This window comes from Dermacentor albipictus, unplaced genomic scaffold, assembly GCF_038994185.2.
Source record: "Dermacentor albipictus isolate Rhodes 1998 colony unplaced genomic scaffold, USDA_Dalb.pri_finalv2 scaffold_13, whole genome shotgun sequence".
NCBI lineage: Eukaryota > Metazoa > Arthropoda > Arachnida > Ixodida > Ixodidae > Dermacentor > Dermacentor albipictus.
In genome coordinates, this window is record NW_027225567.1 from 6,489,106 (window position 1) to 6,515,676 (window position 26,571).

At 51.4% G+C, this 26,571-nt stretch overlaps 1 long non-coding RNA gene across 1 annotated transcript in view; it reads left to right on the top strand.

Moving 5' to 3' along the window:
• The first annotated feature begins 230 nt into the window (after positions 1-230).
• Positions 231-26,571, top strand: part of LOC135920362 (uncharacterized) — a 66,982-nt gene continuing 40,641 nt past the window's right edge. Inside the window, exon 1 of the long non-coding RNA XR_010570230.2 lies at positions 231-594. This is a non-coding gene — a long non-coding RNA (uncharacterized lncRNA). The remainder of the gene's footprint in view (positions 595-26,571) is intronic.

Genomic DNA, 26,571 nt, shown 5'->3' on the forward strand with positions numbered 1-26,571 from the left:
TAGTATCTCGGACTGCCCTTGCATCATCAATGGAATTTTCATAATAGCTTGAAACATTTGCTGTTCTTGTTCAGTAGAAAGGGGTCCTGGATTTTGTTCTACATCTCCAGAGAGCAGTAAGTAAATCTTAGACAGACAACCAGGGCTAAAAATGCAACTTAACCCAAAATAACACAGTTTGCTTGCAGCGAACAGTAAGCATGCAATGGGATCTGACGCCGATTTTATAAATGGCTTGCCATTCACGAAACGGTAGGAGTAACTAACCTGCATAAACAGTAGGCGTAAGTTTCTGGTGGCCATGTCGGCGCCAGATCCCAGAGTGGCATAGCGAGGCAGCTGCTTATGTAGTTTTCTGTCCGGGGCTGACCCCTGTTGCCAGCAGACGAGTTGTTCAACCATAGGTGTCGCTGTGGTGTCCAGTGTGCCTTGTGGATCCGAGAAGCGAAGAGTCGGGCAGGTGCCGTCAAAGTCGAAAGGTGTCGTGATCAGCGCTCCGCGTCCATCCGGAAAGCGAAGGGCCGTACTGCTGTCGGTCAATCCGGCGCTCTCGGCGCTCAGGGGACACGTCAAGTTGGCGAACACGTAAGCAGCGTACGTCATCTGCATAAACAGTAGGCGTAAGTTTCTGGTGGCCATGTCGGCGCCAGATCCCAGAGACCTGCCGAAACATGCCGTTTGCGGTTTGCGGTTACATAGAGTCGACAAAACCAATAACTTTGATTTTTGTCTTGTAATTTGTTTGGTTTTGTATGTTTCCTTATCTCTCTTTCTTATTTTTTTCTCATCAGATAAGTAACACTTCAAAAGAACAGGTAATCGTTTCAGCACGCAATTCTTGGCCAATCCCCCAGTGTGGGCAAGAGCCATAACATAAGGCCATTATCATCATCATCAATGGTCCGGCAGTTTCGGCAGGTCCGGCAGGTCCCGCAGCCTCAGGTGGCGGCTCGAAGTCCTCGGACTCGGGCGGCGTCTTCGGCTTGCCGGGCGGCCCAGAGCTGGTCTGCCAACTCTGAACTTATGAGAACCGCCTCCCAGCGGCGGCGACGCCGACGAAGAAGGTCCCCGGCTTCGGGAGCAGCCGGGCAGCATCGGGAAGAAGCGAGCGCGTACTCTGGCACCGGCCGCGATTACCGACGGGTCGCGAACGGAGGTGGTTTCATTACCGTGGTTGCCGGCACATTCCCAGAGCATGTGTCGCAGCGTTGCTCTCTGTCCGCAAGCTTTACACGCATCTGTTGGATATAAACCCGGATAGCAGTGATGTAGACGGCGGGGCTAGTGTAGGTGCTTTTCTGGAGCAAGCGTAAAGTTACAGCCTGGTTCCTGTTTAATTTATCGTGTGGTGGCAGGAATGGGCGTCTTTCGAGTCTGTAGTGTTGGGTGAAGTCTGTAAACGTGGTTAGGCGATTGCCCCACGCCCACTGTGATTCTTGTTGCTGAATTTCTGTCGTAGGGTCTTGATTGGGGGCCCGTGGCGTGGGCCGCCTCGTTGACCGCGAGAGGGACATCGGTATGTGCCGGGGTCCAGAGGACGAAGACCGTAGAATTTTGGGGTTACGAGGGCGATGACGAGTCGCCGTCGTCACAAATATAGAGTATGCGAGTCGCTTCCCGCGAGACGGGACTGCGCATGAAGCCGCGTATTGCCGCCTGCGAGTCGCTGATCACGATCGCAGCGTTCGGCAATGCGGCCATTGCTAGGGCTATCGCGGCTTCTTCGGCCGCCCCCGTGTGTCCCGTGGTCACGCGCTCGCGAGGCACTTGCGACGCCTGTAAGCTCGACCGGCGTTACTATTGGGTAGCGTGCCGTTGTCGGCGGGCTGCAGGCGTCCGGTAGACCATGGCGTACAGGCAAGGACGAGACTATTTCTAGTGCAAAACTTGCACTGTTTATTCAATTGTTGGTGAAGGATAAGATGAAGAGAATGAATGATGATAAAAAGTACATTGGCGGGGCCCCTTAAACAGGCCCACGAAAATCGCAGGCGGGATCTTGCTCACGTCAACGTCACGTGACATGCACTGAGTCCACCTCGTTGCTTTTCGGCTGCTCCCACTTTCCTGGGCGATGTTTCCCGAGGTTGCCTCCGCTGGTGGCAGCCCACGGGTCTGGTCGGGGATGGACGGCTGATCCATTCTCCTAGGTTATGTTTTCACGAGGGTGCCTCCACTGGCGGCAACCCGGGAGTTCTGTCTGGTTCGTGGAACGCGTTTTCCCCTAGAGTTGGGAAGTTCGCATAAAGTTCTCCCCTTGGTCGCACACTATTCGAGTTGTCGGACGACCTCACCGCTGCCACCATTTGTAAGGGTTAAAGGTAGTAGAGAGGAACTTGGGAGGAACTAGGCGTGCAGGGTTTATTTACAGTAACTTAGAACATGAGATACCTTCGACAACCGAGCATGGCTCCCAAATGGAGCACGCAAGACGAAGCATACAGCAAACGAGCACACAGCTCACGAGTACGATCACAGAGCACACTCTAGCACTCTAGCAGCCGACAACAGCTGCTTATAAACACTCCATTGATCCCTAGTTCCCTAGGTGAGAGGACTGTTCGACCAGTAATCGAAATTGACCCACCGGTTGTCCATTACCTTGAGTCTTGAAAGGCGCGTCGGTTCCCCGAGCTGACCCCCGCAGCGCGGCTGCCGGTTGCCCATTGTCTTGCACCTCTAAATTCCAGAGCTGCCTTTCTCCTGTAGTCGCCACGAATGTCAGCAGACTGTGACGAATCCTGAAGCCCCCGTACCGCAAAGCCCCCTTTTATTAGGGAAAGCTCTTCTTGCTGCAGAGAGAGACCATGACAACCCGGCAAACCAACCAATACGTTGGGTGCCAAACAATATGTTGGGTGCCAAATGTGGCACGCCCTGCTGTCGTCACCGATTCTCCGAACGAGGCGCATGGTGGATTAGCGCTGTCGTCCTCGCTGGTTCTCCGAACGGCGCCAGCACCGCGGGTCGATCGAAGCATGTGCAGCGGGCTGAAATAGCTTTGCAGAGCAGTACCCCTGCAGGCCGATCCTAACAACACACAAAGGGGTCTGTCATCACTGCGGGGCGCCTGCCAGGCCGGAAAACACTCGAGATAACCACAGCAAATTAGGAATCCATCCTCCGTTTCGGCTAGGCATGGCCTTTGAGCATCCTTCTTGCCCGGGGTGACCCAACCCAACCGTAACACCGTGTGGTCTACAACCGCGATCGCATGTGTGCTTCGCCCTCCTCCATATCGCGCAGCGTCAACGTACACCGCCTCGTTGCTGTTGCCAAACTTTCTCTGAAGGTCTCTTGCTCGTTTGTTGCGTCTCCCAGCATGGTGCTTCGGGTGCATGTTCTTGGGAAGCGGCGGGATGATCAGGCGGTCGCGGACCGAGGCCGGAACCACCGTCTTTCTCCATGCTGAGTGTGGTACGTGATGCCGAGTGACTCGAGGATGCATCGACCTGTCTTTGACTTTGATAATCGTTCGTATTGCGCATAAGCTCCGTAAAGAAAAAAAAATATTCAGAAAACACGTTGCAAGGTACGATTTTCAAACCTACGGTGTTTGGTCGTCAGAGCTAGGCCAGCTGACCGAACACCATAGGTCTTAACCTTCTATCTTGCACTGGGTGTTTTGAATCTTTTTTTTTTCTTTAGGCAGATTGGCTTACGTTAGCTGGGACACGCGGCACGTGCGCCACAATCCTATAGCCGTCCGTGCCTGAATACGTGCTGTCTTTCGCTGCGATGAGCGCATTCACTAGACGTTGCACGGCCACGCATACGCCTTGCAGCCTATGTCGTATACCTCCCGAGGTGGGCTTAAAATCGCGTGCGAGAGACCGTGAGAACGCGATATGCGCGGCTGTAGAAGCGCGAATGTGCGGAATGGGCCTACGTGTGCCGTCGGGCCGATACGCGGCTCTGCATCTGGTCCATTTTTGTGTGTCCGCGTGCGTGCGTGCGTGCGTGTGTGCGTGTGTGTGTGTGTGTGTGTGTGTGTGTGTGTGCGTGTGTGTTTGTGTGTGTGCGTGTGTTTGTGTGTGTCGACCAGGGGCGAGCGAACGTCGGGAAAACGACGAACCACCCTGACCAGTTCCTGAGCCGAGACCATTCATATCGGTACGCTGAGGAGTTAAGGAGAATAGCGGAAATAAATCGTAAAAAAAAGGGGGAGGGGGGGTGGCGGAGGAGTAAGTAGGACGGGAGAGACCTGGCGTTGAGAGTCCTAAAGAACGACGCTGCTAAGTCTTTATTTCGGAATTTACTTCATGGCAGGAATCGGACGTTTTCTTTTTTCTTCTTTTTTTTGGGGGGGGGAAGGGGGGAGCTCAACGACTTTCATTTGGCTCAGGCTTTTCGATTTCTGTCGGATATCGCCGCTACTTCCTTTTTTTTTCCTTTTTTATTTATCGGCGTTCGAGGGGATCGAAGTTATGAGGCTGTTGGTCAGATCTCCTGCGGCGGTTGTAAAGAGGCCCCAATCCCTGGATCAAAACACGCCAGGTGTCTTTAAAAGCGCGGGTGAACACTCTACAAATCACGAGCCAGTGTCTCTCCTCCAGCTATGCAACCGCACCTAAAGTGCGCATCGTTGTGAAAAAAAGGTTTACACATTCTTCGCACGAGGGTGGCTGAAGTGGTGGATAGCTTTAGTGCTTCCAGTTATCAAAACAGAGAAACAAACGAAGTAAGGTGAAGCGGTTGGGAATGGTGCAAAGGGCTTTTTTAGAATGACGCCGTTGACCTCCAAATCGGAGAGCGCAGCTGTTTCTTTTAGGGAAAGAGATAGAAAGAGACAGACTGAGATATCTTCTAGGAGATTGCAAACACACCTTGACTAATTTGCAATGCCAAAACTCGAAAAAAAAAAGCGCATGAAGAATTGGACCAATAAGTTCAAATAAAACTTGCCACAGAAGCTTTCAACAGGCAAGTGTGTTTTAGTGGGACGCGGAAAGCATTACTACACTCTTAAGTTTATTCTAAAAAGCTGCCATTATGTGCAAGTGGAACATTTTTGCAAATATGTTCCACTTACTTATAGTGGAACCTACGTAGAGACAGATTAAAAGTGTAGTTTGAGTATAAAAGCAGATGTTGTGTGCAATATACCTCGCTGTAGGCCGCCGTGTTTAACTCAGAACTGGCACTATCGACGCTGATATATAACTTAGCGCAGACACTGCAGTCAACACGGAACAACGTGGAAAGGAGCTCCCAGAATATATAGTGGAAGCAGCTTGATCGCAATAGCACGCCGCAAGACCCCGACCTAGGCACGCAGCCACTGAACAATTTGCGGTGCCGCCTAATTCGTGTCAATGAAAGTCTCGCAATACCTGGAGAGAGAGAGAGAGAGAGAGAGAGAGAGAGAGAGAGAGAGAGAGAGAGAGTATTTGGTGGCATGCAATATATGCTATAGTGGACGAATGTCCCAGTCTATATTCGCGACAGTTTTCTTTGGCGCAGATGAGGTAGAGAAATAAAACACGTCCTGAATAAGTCAACATATCTATATAGGCCATGCTATTAATACTAAACCTTGGGCCGAAAAAATAAGAAAAGAAAAAAAGAGAGAAAAAGAGAAAGGAAATAAATAAGAAAGAAAGAAAAACGGAGAATTAAAAGTCCACAACGAACACAGCTGCCGCCTCCTCAGTGAGCCATGACCATTTTATGGAAGTAGCAGTAGTAGTAAACTTTACTTGGAGAAAGTGTCAATAGCGGAAAACCACCCAGGCAAATGAAAACGACGGAGAATTGCAGAATCATACAAAAGTGCGACGAATAAACATTGTCATTTCCCAGAGAAGCGGGCACACAGCAGCGAAATGATCGCTAAATCAGAAGAACTGCTGCTGACTTTGTTTTCATTCATTCATTCATTCATTCATTCATTCATTCATTCATTCATTCATTCATTTATTCATTAAACCCAAGGACACAGTAGGACATTACAGGGGGGGGGGAATAAAGAAAATAACGTTACATATTGAAATAACCAAGGTAAGATCTGTCATCAAAATATTCTGTAAAAGTGTAGCACTTCAATACATCCTCTTCCCATTTTTGTTTCGGTCTACGAGTTTAAGCTAGCAGAGAACATAGACGGCCCCTCAGGTCATCAAAGCTTCGACACTTACCGGTGATTTCAGATGGAAAAACTTGTATCCTGATTATAAATATTATTGCGCTCATAAGGCCATAGAACTAAAATTGAACTGTGCGAAGAATTATATCAATTATTGTCGGACTGTAAAATTGTTGAAGAATTATCGTAAAGCAGCCATTGATATCATTGGTTATAAGGGAGCTCACGAAATTATGCGCGAGTTTGTCAACACAGTGCTTCGGGCAAATTAAGTTACGTACCGCCCCGTGGTAACACAGCAATTCCGTTATGTGAATGTAGAAATTAATACCATGGGTGACAGGGAAAGAGATAGGGAGAGCGAGCGAATAAAAAGAAACAGCAGAGGAAGAAGAGGCGACATCGCAAAGAGGACATACGAGGAAACGAAAGTAAAACAAGCAATTAGAGAAACTCCTCCGAGCAAAGAAACAGCGAGAGTTGTGGTGAGCTCCGCACACTACTACGTTCCTTCTGTAATGGCGCAAAAGAGGGTGCGGTTCTCGCGGTTTCTGCAAAAGGCCGTGGGTGTGGCACATGGGGCGATATATATATATGTATGTATATATATATAGATAGAGAGAGAGAGAGAAAGAAAGCCCACATAGAAAAACAATAATAGTAATAATCAGACCGAGGAGCGGGCACTCCATCGACGCGCCGCTCCCGCGCCTATTGCCGAGCCGCTTTGTCTCTCATCCGAAAAAAAAAAGAAAAAAAACCGATGGCCGTCATAAAACCGAATGTATGGCTCATTTTTCTAAAACAGCCTCTTCGCGCAATTTGTCTTTTCAAGCGGCGCGTCCTCTTCCGCAGCGGCTAAAAAAATGTAAAAGAAACGCGGTAGCTACGTATACACCTACACAATGAGCAAATTACTATCAACCCGACTGTGTTTGTACAGTACAACTAGTTCGGCGACAACAAACCTATCCGCACCTTCCGGGCCTCTCCCACCGATTACGTCGTCAGCGAGCATCGTTTGTTTCAGCATGCGTCCGCTTTGCTTTGCTCTCTTCGCCGTTTTACTCAACACCACTCCCCCCCCCCCCCCGGTTTCCCTCTTCCACTCTTCATTTTCCATACGGCTCTAGGTTACGTGCGCTAAAAAGGAGTGGGGGAGGGGAGTTAGGAGAGGGGGCAGGTAGCTGCGGTTGGGGTAGGGAGGGAGGGGGAGGCGGGGCGGTTGTCGAGGCCGCTATTTCGATTACCTGCGGCGGCGTCACCCCCGCTGTTGGTGTTATTGTGTTTCCAAGACAGCGGGCTTTGTTGTGACCGTACCAGGCACGCCTTTGACACTGCTGCTGCTGCTGCTGCTGCTACGCACATGTAATATATATAGGCGTGATGCGTAGCAGCGGGTGTTAATGAGCAAAGCTCGATCGATTTCCTGGACTTCTGCCATATATACTAGCTCACCCACTCAGCACAATCGTTCACGTGCAGTATAGCTAAATACGAGGCTGGACGCATCGCAAGGCGGTAAACACGGGGAAAAAAAAAAGAAAGAAAGAAAGCGAGGGAGCTCTGCACAGCTGTCTGTGCGGTGCCTATAGCTCTGCGTGTTTTGAAACGATGAAATAGCGGCGTCAAAGCCAGTGAAACAACAAGAACGAGCGGTGCATTTGGGCCCTCGACTATACGTATATGTATCCGTACGCGCGAACATGTGTGTATACACACGTAAAGAAACGAGGTTCGGCTCGCGTGTTCTCGGGGCAGATGCTTTTCGGGACAAATACCAGGGCAGCCGAAGCAAGAAGTGTAAAGAACGTATAGTGCGCCGGCCGGGCATCGGGTCGGACTCTAATCCGCCGGCGGGGTGAACAAGCAAACAGCCGAGAGATTTATTGCGCAACGCGTGGCGCGACGACGTCTGTGTCGCCGGCCCCACCGATGTGCGCGGTTTTCGTAATGAACGGTCGGCGGGGAAGCCTCGCCCGCAACGCTAATGCGGCGAAGGGAGGAGCGCCGCGATGCACGCGCTGCGGGGAGCTGCGTTCTATTAAAATCGCACGGGTCGTACGCGCTACCGCGTTCGGGAAAGTGCGAAGGCGGCCACGCCCTAATTTTGGAGCTTCTTGCTTTTCAGGTGTCTCGCGCGCGATTGTTCGGAAACTAAGCACTGCAGGCACGAGTGAGCAAAAGTTGCAACGGCCCTCAAGCGGGCGCACTTAGGAAGGCGGGAAAGTCAATTTGCTCAGCGCGCCTGTTTTGCTGCTACTGCTTCTGGACGTAAGTGATATGGCAGATATGCGTCGGTACGCTGTTATACATAAGGGTATGTCTGCTGGCACTTCCGCACATCTGAGAGATTTCATACCCTTTACTTTGCTTGGATGCATATGTTTTGTAATTTTTTATTTCCTGATGCTTTTTAATGGCTGTAAGCGCTAGTTAAACCACTGAAAAAAAAAACAACGCAAATTACAACTCTTGTTTTGTCGTTGTTTTTGCGCAGTCAGAATTTGAAGCTCCAGACCTTATATATTCGTTGCATTGCAGTTTACGATATACACCCACATTATTCCCTTATAGAGGCTCTGATTGATGGCGCCACAACTCAACACCAAACTTTCTGTGGAGTACCGCAAGGCGGAGTGTTGAGCTCGACGCTATTCAACCTAGTGCTCGTTGGCCTAGTCAGATGCTTGCCCAACACAGTTAAAGTATCAATCTATGCCGACGACATCTGCATTTCGGCGTCTGCATGCCGAACTACATGCTACTACATGCTGTTAGATATGGGGCTGTTTCCTGAGCCTACTTCGAGGTCTGGAAACCACATCGAATCGCGCCACTGCTAAGCAAGGAGCGCAGAAACCCGGAAAGCACATTCCAGAGGAGCGCACGTGCAAACAAGTTGAAGGCCCCTACTTCGTACGCCGCCGGTGCAGCTATTCAATGCTTCACCCTTCAAGAAAGCGAGGGGATAGCCCGGCACTGTTCCAGGTAACGTGAGTCCCGAAGCCAGACGGCTGTGATGTACCGGGAAGGCCTGGCAGCGTCGCACCGGCCGCCTTTGAAGAGGGCATTTGCAAGCCAGCGAGGCCATACCGCCGGGAGTAGGGGGCCCTCGTACACTTGGGGCCCAAGCGTCGCCCCCCCCTCCCCCCGTCCGCCTTTGTGACGGTGCGTAAGTCAGCATCGTAAGTCAGCAAGACAAGACCGCAGGGAGCCACCGGGTGTGACACCGCCGCTCGGGCGCCTACGATTGGCCGAAAATGGCGTCATCTGAGCGGACTCTCCCATTGGCCGAACATGACGCGTCTTCCAGACCTCGAAGGGTTTAAAAGACGCAGACCGGGGGCAGCGGAGCATTCCAGAGATTCCTAGAGCATTTTCCAGAGCATTCCCGGATTCACCTCTCTCGAACTTCTTGCCGCGGGCCGCAGCGTCCGAGTTGCTGCCGGCCCGTAATGACTGTACGACTGTTCCTTGACGTCTCACTGTAAATAATGTAAAATAAACCTCCCAAGTTTTTCATCCCGACGTCCGTCCTCAACTCCTACAATGCGTGCAGCAAGACTACATGCCTGCATCGAACTACATGCCTGCAGCAAGACCATTCTCACCCTGTATGGTTCCTACACAAACCTGAAATACGCTTCACCATCCCAGGAATCACGAAGAAAGCTAACATATGCCATCGTTTGCCCACAAGCAGGCCACATTAGGACTTTTACATGAGGTGCACAGCGGCCGCGTACACGTTTACATCGATGGCTCAGTCACACCTGCAAGTTCAGCTGCCACTGTGGTGATACCAACAAGGTTCGTCAAAATACAGCAAAAAACGTCACATGTATCATGAACGACAGCTGCTGAACTGGCAGCCTTGCGTGCGGCTGTTCATTTCATTCAGAAGGAATCACCCCATGCATGGTCAATCTTCTGTGATTCCAAAGCAGCCCTACAGAGTGTACTATCAGCACTGCGCCATGGATCACATGAACAGCTCGTCGCAGAGATCAGAGAAGTACACCATCGCATAGTTGACGAAGGACACGATATCATATATCAGTGGTTGCCTAGTCACTGTGGCATACACGGCAATGATCGAGCAGACGCAGCTGCCCGATCTGCCCATGATGGCGTCAACTCCGTTGGCATTCCTCTTTCGAGAGCCGACGCAGCGAAAAAGCTTTCCGCTAATGCGCACTCGGAATTCATCCGAGTTCACAAGTAAAGCAATGAAGGGGGCTAGTTGGTGAACGTTCATAGTTATATTGCGCTCAGTTTTACACAGACGATATTAAGTGAAGGACAGGACGCGGACGGACGTAGCGCAAACTTGTTTGCGCTACATCCGTGTTGGGCTACGTCCGTGCGATACCGAGCGCAATATAACCATAAGAGTTCACAAGTGCACGCCTTCATACCCTGGACCCTAATTTACCGCTCCGTATTCCACCCGACTTTCCACGATGTAACTGCACCCTTCTAGTCCGTCTATGGCTTGGAGTCGCATTTTCAAATGCATACTCTTTTCTTATCGGAATGGCCAAGACCTAATTTTGTCACTTCTGCGGGTGCCTTGAAACAATCGGGCACCTTCTTTGTCAGTGCTCTCTTTTCAATCGCAAAGAGCAGTCCTCTCAGCCTCCCTAGACAAACTGGACAAGCGCCCAACGACAGAAAACAACACCCTTGGAAACTGACCTGCGCGAGCATCAGCGGGATCCGCTATGAAGGCGCTGCTGCGGTGCTTAAACGACATGGGACTTTCTGACAAATTGTGACTCTACACTGCGTGACGTAGGACTGTACTGTGACACTGCGTAACACTAAGAACGCTTTTGCAGGCTGCGTGACAGTGCCCACAGAAACAGTTCGCGTGTACGTGTGTTTGTCTGTACCGTGTGTATCGTGTGCGTGTGTGTGTCGTGTGTATAGTGTGTGCGTGTGTATCGTGTGTGCGTGTGTGTCGTGTGCGCGTGCGTGCGTGTGCGCATGCGTGCGCATGCGTGCGTGTGCGCTTGTGTGCGTGCGTGTGCGCGTGCGTGCGTGCGTGCGTGTGCGCGTGCGTGCGTGAGTGAGTGTGCGCGTGCGTGCGTGTGCGTGTGCGTGCGTGCGTGTTTGCGTGCATGTGCGCATGCGTGCGTGCGCGTGCGTGCGTGAGTGTGCGCGTGCGTGCGTGAGTGTGCGCGTGCGTGTGCGTGCGCGTGCGTGCGTGTTTTCACATTTTTTATCGTTTTCTCTCTCTCACCTATCGCATCCCTTTGCCCCTCCCCCAGTACAGTGTAGCCAACCGGAGATAATCTCTGGTTAACCTCCCTGTCTTTCCTTTGCCTTTCTTTTCTCTTTCTCTCTACGGTATACACTGTTATGATTGGGGGTTCAATCCCATCGCTCTTAAACCGTTATCAAGAGTGGAGTCCGGCATGAATTCGACAGTAGCTAGCCCATGCCGTTGTCCAACTTATCCACTCCGAGGACGTTGATGAAAGGAATGACTGCTTATCATCGAGAATGAGGAATACGGGTTTATTTACACTATTTACATGCAGTTCATCAGTCTAGCATGACTGCGAGAGAAAGTACGTCAGTCTAACACGACTGCTTGAGAGAGTGCCTCAGTCCAACATGACTGCTTAAGAAAAGTGTGTCGAGCATCCGCACAACAGCGTAGTATAAGTACTTGGTCACCCCTTGATTCCAAGGGGACGGAAACGTTCGTTCATTCATTGTAAACACGCCGCCTCTCCCTGGGACGCCTTACACACTCACACGCACGCACGCACACGCACACGCATACACAGGTGCACGGTCCGGAGCCGACGTCAGAAGGGCTTCGTAGAACTCGGAGCTGACCCTCGCCAAAAAAAAAAAACATAAGTGCAGAAACAAAAAATGCTGCATTCCGCTATGCCCATTTTTGAAGCAATTTCGTGCTGAAAAATTCAGCAATCATGGAGGAAATCCTGCTAAATGAGAGGGGAACTTCTTGGCTTAACAAAATTAACTCTAGTAACCCTAAAATTTTGGCGGGACCCTCAAACGCAGAATTCAAATTAGCCTGCTCAAACCATCCGCATTGCTATGCAACTTTCCCTTCTTATATCTAACGGAGAAGTTGTACTCTTGGAGAGCGAGGCTCCGTCGGAGCAAGCGGCCATTATTGTGTGCCATTTGATTGAGCCATGTCAGAGGACAGTAGTCGGTCTCGAAGATGAACTTCGCTCCGTACAAGTAACACGACAACTTCTGGGTGGCCCAAACTAAAGAAGCGCATTCCTTCCCTGAAGCGCTGTAGGCTTCCTCTCTTACATTTAGTTTACGGCTGGCATAGAGGATAGGATGCTCCTCGTTATCGTCGCCGACCTGACTAAGTACCACGCCCATACCTCTGTCGCTTGCGTCGCATTTAACTATGAATTCCTTTGTGTAGTCTGGCGCGAAGCACAGAACGAGAAACTAATAACGTTTTCAAACTTTGGAAAGCGTTCTCTTTGTCCTTATGCCAGTGTACGCTACTCGGTGCTCCCTTTCGGAGGGCGTCTGTTAATGGACTTGCCAATTGCGAGTAATTCGGAATGTACCGCTGAGAGTACCCCACAAGTCCCAAAAATGAACGAAGGTCCGTTTTCGTGCGCGGGTGAGAAAATTCTCCAATCGTAGCTATTTTCAGCTCAGCCGGCCGTCTCATGCCCTGACCGACAACATGGCCCAGATAAGTAACCTGCGAACAACCAAACCTACACTTTCCCGCTTTCATCGTTAAGCCGGCTTCCCTCAACCGTGAAAACACCTGTTTGAGGTGCGATACGTGTTGTTCCCAGTTGTCCGAAAAAATGGCCACATCATCAAGATAAGGCAAGGCGAACTCCTGCAAGTCTTTTAGGACAATATCCATTAATTTAGAGAAGCTAAACGGCGCGTTCTTCAGCCCGAAGCTGAGTGCGAGAGGGCGAAAAGTGCCTACAGGCGAGATGAATGCGGCATAGCGGCTGGCACTTTCTGAAAGGGGAACTTGCCAGTACCCCCGCACGAGATCTATAGCTGAAATGTATTTAGCAGCGCTAACTCTTTCAATTCGTTCCTCAATGCTGGGTATCGGGTACAGCTGATCCCTAGTGATGGCATTTAACTTCCTGTAGTCAACGCATGGACGAGGGTCCTTGTTAGGGGTTTCTACCAGTATTAGTGGTGACGTATAGTCACTTTCAGCGGGCTCAATAACTCCCAACTCTAGCATGTGCTGTATCTCTGCCTCCATAATCTCTCTCTGTCTTGAAGACACCCTGTAAGGCTTTCATCTTACTGGTTCGGTTGATGTCAGCTCTATTTCATGCGTTATTAGTTCGGTTCTACCCGGCCTATCGCTGAATCTGTCGAGATATTCCCCTAACATCTCTTTCTCATCTAGCTGCTATGGTCTTAGAGCGTGCGAGCTTACCGAATGTTTTACTACTTCTTCTAGGCCGATTTCAGAGTTGGAGATCACCCTATACTCCTTAAACTTGGTACTAGTGTCATCCTGCTCTTTATGGTATAGTTAACGACTCCGCTCCGCTCTATATACGGCTTCATCAAATTACAGTGATATATCCTCGCCTCTTTCCTGCGACCGGGCATTTTCAGAGCATAGTTAGTATCTGAAAGTTTGTGCAACACTTTAACGGGCCCGTCCTAGTGAACTTCAAGCTTGTTCTTTCTTGAAGGTTTGAGGATCATTACCTGGCCTCCGGCGTTAAACGTACGAAGCCTCGCATTCTTGTCGTAATAGAATTTGGCGTTCTTTTGAACTACTCCCATGTTCTTTTCGACTAGTTCTTCGTTTGCGCTTAGACGTTCCAGCAGATTTAGCACGTATTCAACCACTGTTGGACTCTCCCCTTTTTCCTCCCACATCTCTCTTAACATTCGCAGTGGAGAACGGAGTGTCCTCCTATACACTAGTTCTGTTGGCGAGAACCCAGTCGCTTCATGTGGAACCATTCGCAAAGCAAACAAAGTTGCCGGCAGACAGTTCTCCCAGTCCTCCTTATGCTCGTAACAGAGCGCACGCAATACTCGCTTAAGCACTGAATGCCACCTCTCTACAGTGTTTGAGTGAGGGTGATAGAACTGTGCATTAACTTTACCCCGTACTTTTGCAAGAATGTGAAAGTCATTGCGCTCGTGAATACTGATCCTTGATCTGCCTGAATTTCGGCTGGAAACCCAACTCGTGCAAACACTGTTAAAAGCGCGTCTACTACTTCGGTGGAGCTGAGCTTTCTCAGAGGGATTGCTTCTGGAAACTTTGTAGCCGGACACAGCATGGTAAACAAGCACCTGTAGCTCGATTTTGTTTTTGGTAGAGGCTCTACCGTGTCTATTACAAGTCGTCTGAAAGGCTCTGTTATTAAGGGCATTACCTTCAGTGGAGCTTTCCATGTCTCTCCTGTTGGTTTACCAGAGCGCTGGCAGGCGTCGCATGATCTTACAAAGTTTTTTACGTCTTTGAAACAGCCAGGCCAGTAGTATTCCATAAGCAATCTTTCATTTGATTTGTTTATGACTAGGTGGTAGGACCACCCATTTCCATGACAGAGACTCAAAAGGTCCTCCCTATACTTAGTAGGTACGACTAACTGATCTAAAATCCTACCCTTTCTGTATATGTAGTGCCGATACAACAATCCTCCTCTCTCTTGTATCATCTCCACGAGATCAACTCTTGTATCAACTCCACGATTGCTGTTTTACTGCCTTGGTCCTGCTCGCTAAATCTAGCTAGGAAAACTCAACCTAGCTAACACTCAACAATCTAGCTTCCCTACTGTTCTAATCAGAACAACCACAAAATGAAGCCTAGAGAGTCAAAGCAAGAACCAAGCAGTCGCCGCAGACACAGCACCAGGTCGCAAAGTCCATCTCACTGCTGTCAGCCAGTTGTTATGATTGGGGGTTCAATCTCATCGCTCGTAACCCGTTGTCAAGATTGGAGTCCGGCATGAATTCGAAGGTAGCTGGCCCATGCCGTCGTCCAACTTATCCACGCTGAGGACGTTGATGAAGGGAAGGACTGCTTCTCATCGAGAACGAGGAATACGGGTTTATTTACAGTATTTACAGGCAGTTCATCAGTCTAGCATGACTGCGAGAGAAAGTACGTCAGTCTAACACGACTGCTTGAGAGAGTGTCTCAATCCAACATGACTGCTTAAGAAAAGTGTGTCGAGCATCCGCACAACAGCGGGTTATAAGCACTTGGTCCCCCCTTTGTTCCAAGGGGACGGAAACATTCGTCCAGTCATTGTAAACACGCCGCCTCTCCCCTGGACGGCTTACACACACGCACACACAGACACACACACACACACACACACACAGGTGCACGGTGCGGAGCCGACGTCAAAGGGACTTCGTAGAACTCGGAGCTGACCCGGGTAGCGCGCCCGGGTAGCCATTGTCCTGCGTCTTGGTCGGCGCGTGGGAAGGGGCCTTCGTCGACGTTCCCGCGGCAACTCTCCCACTCATAGCAGAACAGGGCGACGTTAGTGGGTTCGGAAACAATAGTTGGCCAGCCGAACGCATTCAGTCACAATGGCGACGTAGTTACGCCGTGGCTAGAGGTTTGCGGCGGCGCTCCAGGAAACGTTGACGCCCGTTGTCGCAACTGGCTGGCAACACTGGCACCTCAGCTGGGCCGTTCTTAACAATACCATGTATACTTGCGTTCGTAAGTCCGTCTTTCTGTATCGGATGCGGAGTAAGAGTGATGTAGCTGTTAGACGGTTAAAGTAACACAGACTCCGCAAACCGAGTAAACAGAGACTGCTCACTAAAAAGGAGCCACCGCAGCGTTGCGACATCTCTGTTGTGTCTGTGTGGATCAGTTATTTCTCGTGTGAAATAATTTAATCCCACCGTCATGCCAGACGCTCAGAAGAAAGAGTGTTCCCCTGTAGCAAGCGTTTAATATCCTGAATGAGTTCCAGTATATAGAAGGGAGGCGTCGTACAGTAGCTGCGGGGTGAGTCAGTGGGACCTAGAAGTTCGAAAACGGGTCGCTTGAATGACTCGAAAGCCAAGGATAGATTGACAAATTAGTTCTGCGGTAGCCCGCAAGGTGGAACAAAGTCATCATCATCATCAGCCTGGTTACGCCCACTGCAGGGCAAAGGCCTCTCCCATACTTCTCCAACAACCCCGGTCATGTACTAATTGTGGCCATGCCGCCCCTGCAAACTTCTTAATCTCATCCGCCCACCTAACTTTCTGCCGCCCCCTGCTACGCTTCCCTTCCCTTGGGATCCACTCCGTAACCCTTAATGACCATCGGTTATCTTCCGTCCTCATTACATGCCCTGCCCATGCCCATTTATTTTTCTTGATTTCAACTAAGATGTCATTAACTCGCGTTTGTTCCCTCACCCAATCTGAACAAAGTACATGGAAGAGAAACTTGGCATCCAGCCGAATTTCAGCAAAAAGCTACAAAGGAAATCCATATGGGTTTCCCTTGTAGCTCCTTGTTGCAATTCGCGTGGATGCCAATTTTTCCTTTCATGGGATGCATATGAAGTACGTTTTTGCTATAGCGAGAGAGAGAGAGAAATACATATATAAGAATGAAAGGCAGGGAGTTTAAACAAAGTCCCGGCCTGTTGGCTACCATACATGTCGGCTTTGCCTCTCGCCCACGTTTAGGTTAGGTTAACGTAAAAGGCGATAAGGTAGCGCGGCGTATTCTCACAGCGTGGTTACGCCGACAGGATTGTCTTTGCGTCTCGGCCACGTTAGGTTAGGTTAACGTTAGGTTAAGTTAGTGTAAAAGCCGCTAGAGTGGCGCGGCGTATTCTCACAGCGGTGGCACGGGCGTCGCCGGCGGCCTTTCAGCCACTTGCGTTCCAACGCGGCTGCTAAGGCACTCTGACTTCTACATTTTCAATATATGTAGCTCGGCCTCTACTATGGTCCCTACTGCTTCTACGTAAACATCTGTGATGTTATTACCATGGTACGTCACCGTAAGACGCGAGAAAGGTATGCTCCGGCACGACTGACTTGGCACGAGTGCCGATAGTGCGAGACAGTCTGTCCGACACAGCGGTCGCCAAATTGGGCGCGACTGCCTTCACCTATTTCACCACGCCTGCAGCCAGCGTCCGAGCGTAAACAAACTCGACCCCACTCCGTAATGCCGGCACGCCTAGGGACAAACACATACAACACGCGCTAAGAAACCTCATCCGTAGTGTCTAGGCAGAGTCATATATTCAAAGAACAAAAGCCCCAAATTTTCTCTCTCGCGCCTGCTCTTACTCGCGCACAAATGGCTGGCGATCCCTCAAATGAACGTCTCGTCGCCGACGCTGTGACAGCGAGTGTTCGCGGTCCTCGAGTGAGACTTGTTCATGTTTGCAGTTTCTTCTATCTTTAGATTGTTATTTTAGTGCCATTCGTAGCACATCAGTTGTTTCAAGAACAGATACGACCTTGTTTTTATAGGTGAAGAAGAAGAGTGTTCGTAAAGGTTGCTCACCTCAGCGCCCGCGGCCTCCTCTTCACCATCTCCTCAGCCAACGCTTTTGATGGTGTGCAAGTCGCTATGCCGCGCCGGCTAACGTCGTGTTGTGCCATTACCACAAGCCCGGATTCCGAATCTGCAAGATGCAGAATCTATCCTGCGAGCGCCATAATTCTTCCTTCACAAGTCAAGATGCTGCGCCTTCGTGCGGGAGAAGCCTCGGCGAGCAGCGTGTTTGGACGTGTCCGCGTGTGCCAGACAGCCCGGCGCCGCACCTCCCTTTGCCTGGAGGTCACCGCGCGCGCGAACTTTGAACCGGGTGGCCAGCGCGGTCGCTGGTTGGACCCCTCGGACGACCGTCGTGTGCTGACTTTGTATTGGGCCGTTTGAGTGACAATGGTCCTCGGGGATTATAAAAGCAGTGACACGCCGCCTGAAAAACAGGATCCGCCAACCCACCGGGAGAGAGTGTCGCTCCCGACTGGGGTGAGATGTGTCACGCGTTTTCGCCGGACGTCGTCGTGCGAGAACAGTCGCGTTTGTTGTGAGCACTCGGCCCCAGTGCCGACCCGTTCATGTCCTGTATGATAACCTGTATATAATGTATAAAGTCCCTTTTGTTATTCTCATCGACGCCAGGCTCGGAGTCTTCGCTACCAACGCTCTGTCACGAAACGGGTGACGAGCGCTACGGGACCACAAAGCCGAAATCGTGGTGCAGCGGTACAAGTTCGTAACACTGGCGGCACCGGTTGGATGTCGTAACACTGGTGGCACCGGTTGGAAGTTCGTAACACTGGATGGCAGCTACGGGATTGACCGGCATCAGCTACCTCGGCGCGGTGAGTGCCTGAAGTTTACCTCAAACACCAGACTTTCTCTGACACAGGTTATAGTAGCTTAGGGAAGGATTTGGTGTTGCATTGTGATAACCTTGAGTGTTTCAAGCCTAGTAAGAGTGTTTTGAAAACCAGGGGATGCGGAGGGAGTAAACAGGGCAGTGTGTGAAATACTTGCATATGTCTTACTAGTAGTGTTATAGTAGCGTACGGCAGGTATATTCAAAAAGGGTAAACAGCAGGAGGACAGTGTGAACGATGGAGAAGTACAAGGTGAAGGAACTTCTCGAAATTTGTGAGGAGTTGGGCATTGAGTTGGGCTCAACCAAAAGAAAGAATGCGATCCTTGAGGTCATGAGGACTGGGGACGTAACGGCTGAGGAAGCCGCAGAGGCCTTGGCGGGTATCAATGAACGTCGCGAGGAGGAAAAGGAGGAAAGGAGAGATGCGTGAGCACGAGCTTAAAATGAAAGAGCTGGAGACCCGAAATAGCTCGCGAGCGCCTAGTCTCACTTCTAATGTTCCCAGAATACGCGATCAACTTCCACCCTTTGTCGTCGGAGAGGATATGGCCAAATACCTCGTGAAATTTGAGCACGTCTGCGAACGGAATAGCATTGAGCGATCCCTTTGGGCACAGAATCTGTTAGCCTTGCTTCCTGGGGAGGCATCAGACGTAATAACTTGCTTATCGAAAGAGGCGTTCGAGAGCTACAGTGATGTGAAGGAAGCGCTACTGCGGAAGTACAGATTGTCGCCCGAAGCTTTCCGGCAGAGGTTCCGGTATGCAAAAAAGGGTAAGGAGTCGAATGTTGACTTCGCGTTTCGTCTAAAAGCCGACTTGGTGGAATGGCTGAAGGGCGAAGAGGTTTACGACGACCGCGACAAAATTGTCGAATGCATCGCGTTGGAGCAGTTCTACCGTTGCATTGATGAGGATGTCCGGCTCTGGCTGCAAGATAGGCTAAAGGAGGTTAAGCTAAACAAGGCAGCAGAGTTAGCGGAAGAGTATTACACCCGCCGCAGCTTGCACAGCAAGGCAGTGCGCATAGAAAAAGCAGATAGAAGAGATGGGTTTTACGGGAAGCCCGACGAACGGAAGGAAATCACGCGTCGCGAGTTTCGGGACGACGAGTCCCTTCCCAAAGAAACTGTAAGGGATGGACAGAATGCATCTCAGAATGATGACGATGGTCCGAAACAGCGAAACGAAATGACGCGTTCTTTTGAAAAACGGAAACCGTTAACCTGCTACAATTGCAAAAAGCAAGGGCACATCGCTGCAAGCTGCCCAGAGAGAATTGCTTTTGCAACGATACAGGAAACTCACAAAAACATACGTCTATTGGAGCCCTATGTGCAGGAAATTAAGGTAAACGGCAAGAAGTGCCGAGCACTGCGGGACTCTGCAGCAACTATGGACGTTGTTCACCCGTCTTTCGTCTCCTCGAGTGATTTTACGGGAGAGTGCGTTAGGATACGGCAAGTGGCCGAGAAGGAGAGTGTCTGTTTACCGATCGCAACGGTTATCATTGAAGGAGAGTTTGGAAAACTTAACACCGAAGCCGCTGTGTCAGCCGCCCTCCCGGAGCAATTTTCCTACCTCTTCTCAAATAGCTCGGAGCAGCTGCTGAGGGATCAGGGCAAATCATTCTTTGCCGACGTGGCGTACATGGCCCCCACGCGATCCAAAGCGCGCCCGCTGTCGAGGGAACTTGACTTAGCGTCGGTGAGCGAAAGGCGGTGCGGCACACGGACTGATCAAGGTAACTTGAGTGGCGAGCAGTCACGGGAGAGGCAGAGCTCGGAGGCTGGCCTAGACGAGCGGGTCCTGGAAGTGAGTGGGAGTGACGCGTGCAGTGCTAGCCGCGATATAGACTCGACGCCGCAATTAGGCGACGCGGGCTCCACACTCGCTCCGGTTTCCGCCAGCTGGCAGGAGCAGGCTGCAGTTGAAAGGGAAACTCGGATTCGCGAGCAACAGGAAGATTGTTCACTAGCCGATCTGAGGAAGAGCGTCAAACGGGGAGTGAAAAAAAAGGGGGTTTCATTTGGCAAGGAATCTGGCTTATTGTACCGCCGCTACACGGATAAGCAGGGTCGCAAATATAAGCAGCTTCGGATTCCGCGAAAATATCGCCGGGAAAAATGAATGACCTCATTTGCTTCCTCAGAAGTATGTTTTCGGTCCAAAGCGATTTCAAGGGGACCATTCTAGTTGTCATTATTATTGCTGATTAATAATTGTTTCTATTTTGTTGTGTTGTTAATTTGAAAACTGGTTGTTTGAGCCTTGTGTACTAGATCGCACACCTGCCTCTTGTTGCAGCGGGAGCAAAAAGAGGGATAGCAATTTAGTTAGGTTGATTTGAATTATGGCTTTGTCTGGTGTTTGACGGGAGACAGAGGGCACTTGTTCGTGTTGGGTGTTGCCTTTTGCCGGTCGGTTTTGCAAGCTGCAGAACGACCAAGCGGGACCAGTGGCGAGAAGCAAGGTCTTAGGAACGACCCGAGCGGAGCTGGTCAAGGTGCCTTGGCGACGACGTGGTGAGCAGAGCTCCTGTCCTGGCGAGTCGGACCTGGGCACGTGAAGTTACCTGGCGTCCCGACACTGGACGTGAACTTGGACGAGCCTGACGAACGTGCGCGCCTGGCATCCGAGCCACGTGGAGGCAGCTCGTCTTCCCGGCGCCTTATCTGAGGGCGGGGATGCTGTTGTGCCATTACCACAAGCCCGGATTCCGAATCTGCAAGATGCAGAATCTATCCTGCGAGCGCCATAATTCTTCCTTCACAAGTCAAGATGCTGCGCCTTCGTGCGGGAGAAGCCTCGGCGAGCAGCGTGTTTGGACGTGTCCGCGTGTGCCAGACAGCCCGGCGCCGCACCTCCCTTTGCCTGGAGGTCACCGCGCGCGCGAACTTTGAACCGGGTGGCCAGCGCGGTCGCTGGTTGGACCCCTCGGACGACCGTCGTGTGCTGACTTTGTATTGGGCCGTTTGAGTGACAATGGTCCTCGGGGATTATAAAAGCAGTGACACGCCGCCTGAAAAACAGGATCCGCCAACCCACCGGGAGAGAGTGTCGCTCCCGACTGGGGTGAGATGTGTCACGCGTTTTCGCCGGACGTCGTCGTGCGAGAACAGTCGCGTTTGTTGTGAGCACTCGGCCCCAGTGCCGACCCGTTCATGTCCTGTATGATAACCTGTATATAATGTATAAAGTCCCTTTTGTTATTCTCATCGACGCCAGGCTCGGAGTCTTCGCTACCAACGCTCTGTCACGAAACGGGTGACGAGCGCTACGGGACCACAAAGCCGAAATCGTGGTGCAGCGGTACAAGTTCGTAACACTGGCGGCACCGGTTGGATGTCGTAACACTGGTGGCACCGGTTGGAAGTTCGTAACACTGGATGGCAGCTACGGGATTGACCGGCATCAGCTACCTCGGCGCGGTGAGTGCCTGAAGTTTACCTCAAACACCAGACTTTCTCTGACACAGGTTATAGTAGCTTAGGGAAGGATTTGGTGTTGCATTGTGATAACCTTGAGTGTTTCAAGCCTAGTAAGAGTGTTTTGAAAACCAGGGGATGCGGAGGGAGTAAACAGGGCAGTGTGTGAAATACTTGCATATGTCTTACTAGTAGTGTTATAGTAGCGTACGGCAGGTATATTCAAAAAGGGTAAACAGCAGGAGGACAGTGTGAACGATGGAGAAGTACAAGGTGAAGGAACTTCTCGAAATTTGTGAGGAGTTGGGCATTGAGTTGGGCTCAACCAAAAGAAAGAATGCGATCCTTGAGGTCATGAGGACTGGGGACGTAACGGCTGAGGAAGCCGCAGAGGCCTTGGCGGGTATCAATGAACGTCGCGAGGAGGAAAAGGAGGAAAGGAGAGATGCGTGAGCACGAGCTTAAAATGAAAGAGCTGGAGACCCGAAATAGCTCGCGAGCGCCTAGTCTCACTTCTAATGTTCCCAGAATACGCGATCAACTTCCACCCTTTGTCGTCGGAGAGGATATGGCCAAATACCTCGTGAAATTTGAGCACGTCTGCGAACGGAATAGCATTGAGCGATCCCTTTGGGCACAGAATCTGTTAGCCTTGCTTCCTGGGGAGGCATCAGACGTAATAACTTGCTTATCGAAAGAGGCGTTCGAGAGCTACAGTGATGTGAAGGAAGCGCTACTGCGGAAGTACAGATTGTCGCCCGAAGCTTTCCGGCAGAGGTTCCGGTATGCAAAAAAGGGTAAGGAGTCGAATGTTGACTTCGCGTTTCGTCTAAAAGCCGACTTGGTGGAATGGCTGAAGGGCGAAGAGGTTTACGACGACCGCGACAAAATTGTCGAATGCATCGCGTTGGAGCAGTTCTACCGTTGCATTGATGAGGATGTCCGGCTCTGGCTGCAAGATAGGCTAAAGGAGGTTAAGCTAAACAAGGCAGCAGAGTTAGCGGAAGAGTATTACACCCGCCGCAGCTTGCACAGCAAGGCAGTGCGCATAGAAAAAGCAGATAGAAGAGATGGGTTTTACGGGAAGCCCGACGAACGGAAGGAAATCACGCGTCGCGAGTTTCGGGACGACGAGTCCCTTCCCAAAGAAACTGTAAGGGATGGACAGAATGCATCTCAGAATGATGACGATGGTCCGAAACAGCGAAACGAAATGACGCGTTCTTTTGAAAAACGGAAACCGTTAACCTGCTACAATTGCAAAAAGCAAGGGCACATCGCTGCAAGCTGCCCAGAGAGAATTGCTTTTGCAACGATACAGGAAACTCACAAAAACATACGTCTATTGGAGCCCTATGTGCAGGAAATTAAGGTAAACGGCAAGAAGTGCCGAGCACTGCGGGACTCTGCAGCAACTATGGACGTTGTTCACCCGTCTTTCGTCTCCTCGAGTGATTTTACGGGAGAGTGCGTTAGGATACGGCAAGTGGCCGAGAAGGAGAGTGTCTGTTTACCGATCGCAACGGTTATCATTGAAGGAGAGTTTGGAAAACTTAACACCGAAGCCGCTGTGTCAGCCGCCCTCCCGGAGCAATTTTCCTACCTCTTCTCAAATAGCTCGGAGCAGCTGCTGAGGGATCAGGGCAAATCATTCTTTGCCGACGTGGCGTACATGGCCCCCACGCGATCCAAAGCGCGCCCGCTGTCGAGGGAACTTGACTTAGCGTCGGTGAGCGAAAGGCGGTGCGGCACACGGACTGATCAAGGTAACTTGAGTGGCGAGCAGTCACGGGAGAGGCAGAGCTCGGAGGCTGGCCTAGACGAGCGGGTCCTGGAAGTGAGTGGGAGTGACGCGTGCAGTGCTAGCCGCGATATAGACTCGACGCCGCAATTAGGCGACGCGGGCTCCACACTCGCTCCGGTTTCCGCCAGCTGGCAGGAGCAGGCTGCAGTTGAAAGGGAAACTCGGATTCGCGAGCAACAGGAAGATTGTTCACTAGCCGATCTGAGGAAGAGCGTCAAACGGGGAGTGAAAAAAAAGGGGGTTTCATTTGGCAAGGAATCTGGCTTATTGTACCGCCGCTACACGGATAAGCAGGGTCGCAAATATAAGCAGCTTCGGATTCCGCGAAAATATCGCCGGGAAAAATGAATGACCTCATTTGCTTCCTCAGAAGTATGTTTTCGGTCCAAAGCGATTTCAAGGGGACCATTCTAGTTGTCATTATTATTGCTGATTAATAATTGTTTCTATTTTGTTGTGTTGTTAATTTGAAAACTGGTTGTTTGAGCCTTGTGTACTAGATCGCACACCTGCCTCTTGTTGCAGCGGGAGCAAAAAGAGGGATAGCAATTTAGTTAGGTTGATTTGAATTATGGCTTTGTCTGGTGTTTGACGGGAGACAGAGGGCACTTGTTCGTGTTGGGTGTTGCCTTTTGCCGGTCGGTTTTGCAAGCTGCAGAACGACCAAGCGGGACCAGTGGCGAGAAGCAAGGTCTTAGGAACGACCCGAGCGGAGCTGGTCAAGGTGCCTTGGCGACGACGTGGTGAGCAGAGCTCCTGTCCTGGCGAGTCGGACCTGGGCACGTGAAGTTACCTGGCGTCCCGACACTGGACGTGAACTTGGACGAGCCTGACGAACGTGCGCGCCTGGCATCCGAGCCACGTGGAGGCAGCTCGTCTTCCCGGCGCCTTATCTGAGGGCGGGGATGCTGTTGTGCCATTACCACAAGCCCGGATTCCGAATCTGCAAGATGCAGAATCTATCCTGCGAGCGCCATAATTCTTCCTTCACAAGTCAAGATGCTGCGCCTTCGTGCGGGAGAAGCCTCGGCGAGCAGCGTGTTTGGACGTGTCCGCGTGTGCCAGACAGCCCGGCGCCGCACCTCCCTTTGCCTGGAGGTCACCGCGCGCGCGAACTTTGAACCGGGTGGCCAGCGCGGTCGCTGGTTGGACCCCTCGGACGACCGTCGTGTGCTGACTTTGTATTGGGCCGTTTGAGTGACAATGGTCCTCGGGGATTATAAAAGCAGTGACACGCCGCCTGAAAAACAGGATCCGCCAACCCACCGGGAGAGAGTGTCGCTCCCGACTGGGGTGAGATGTGTCACGCGTTTTCGCCGGACGTCGTCGTGCGAGAACAGTCGCGTTTGTTGTGAGCACTCGGCCCCAGTGCCGACCCGTTCATGTCCTGTATGATAACCTGTATATAATGTATAAAGTCCCTTTTGTTATTCTCATCGACGCCAGGCTCGGAGTCTTCGCTACCAACGCTCTGTCACGAAACGGGTGACGAGCGCTACGGGACCACAAAGCCGAAATCGTGGTGCAGCGGTACAAGTTCGTAACACTGGCGGCACCGGTTGGATGTCGTAACACTGGTGGCACCGGTTGGAAGTTCGTAACAGTCGGCAGCTGCCACAACCGCGATTGCCTTTCGACGTCGCGCGCCTCGAGTCGCGTGGCCTTGGCTCGCGCTCCGCTGCACGTGCACAGAAAAGGATTCGCACACCATCGCAACTGTTGCTTGAAGAAATTTTGCTCGCAAACTCGCTTTTCAAAAGTTTCTGCTTACCATGCTCCAATTCGCCTCGGAAATTTCGCAGCCGCACCGACGTGACTTAAGCATTTAACGGCTGCAGCCACTCCCCAAGGGGTGGGTTGCTGATATAATTCTTTATTTCGATTGTTATTTTAACGCGATAGCGTTAAGGAGCTCGTGTCGCAGAAAAGCCGGTGTCGTCGGCGTCGGGTGTCGGCGTCGGTGTCGGCGTTTGCGGCGTTGACCGTGAGCGATAAATCACGGCAGGCGCTTCATAAATAAAAAGCAACTTCCAAGATTGGCCCGGTGGGAATCGAACCAGGGTCTCCGGAGTGTGAGACGGAGACGCTACCACTCAGCCACGAGTTCCATGCTTCCAAGCGGTGCAAACGCGCCTCTAGTGAATGCGGTGTTGCCTTCGAAACGAGCCGTGGAAAGTTATACTGCGGTGTATATCGGTAATTATGAACATGTAACGTACAGAAGTCACAATTACACGAGTTGCGAAGTGCGTTTCCGCTGCATTTTTTCTGCGCTTTCCGCACACGCAGAGCCATCTTGCGGCAAACACAGAAGACCCCCTCCTCTCAATGTACGGCGCTGCCCCGACAGGAGGCGCGTCGCGCGCGCATTGGGACCGCTGCCAGGCGCGTCGCGGGACTCCCTCTCCCCTGACGACGCTTCGCCGTGCTCCCGGTTTAGATCACTATCTATCTCTCTGCCCGTGCCGATCACGACGTTTGGCTGGCGTAGATCGTTTCCCCTCCGAGACACCGAGTTCTTTGGTTGGTTCCGTTCGCTCAGGCGCACGTTTCGTTGCCGCGCCGAACGCTGCGTTGCTCGACGCTCACCGCGTGATAGGTGGGCGCTAAGTCCGCTGCGGGGCGCATCGTAAGTGATCGCTGTGCCGTAGCGCATTGTCGACCCCTTGGCGGGTCGACGGGAACGCTGTCGCGTCCCACTCTTGAAGGCGAAGCTTAAGCGTCCTCCAATTTTTTTAGTGCCATTTGTAGCACATCAGTTGTTTCAAGAACAGATACGACCTTGTTTTATAGGTGAAGAAGAAGAGTGTTCGTAAAGGTTGCTCACCTCAGCGCCCGCGGCCTCCTCTTCACCATCTCCTCAGCCAACGCTTTTGATGGTGTGCAAGTCGCT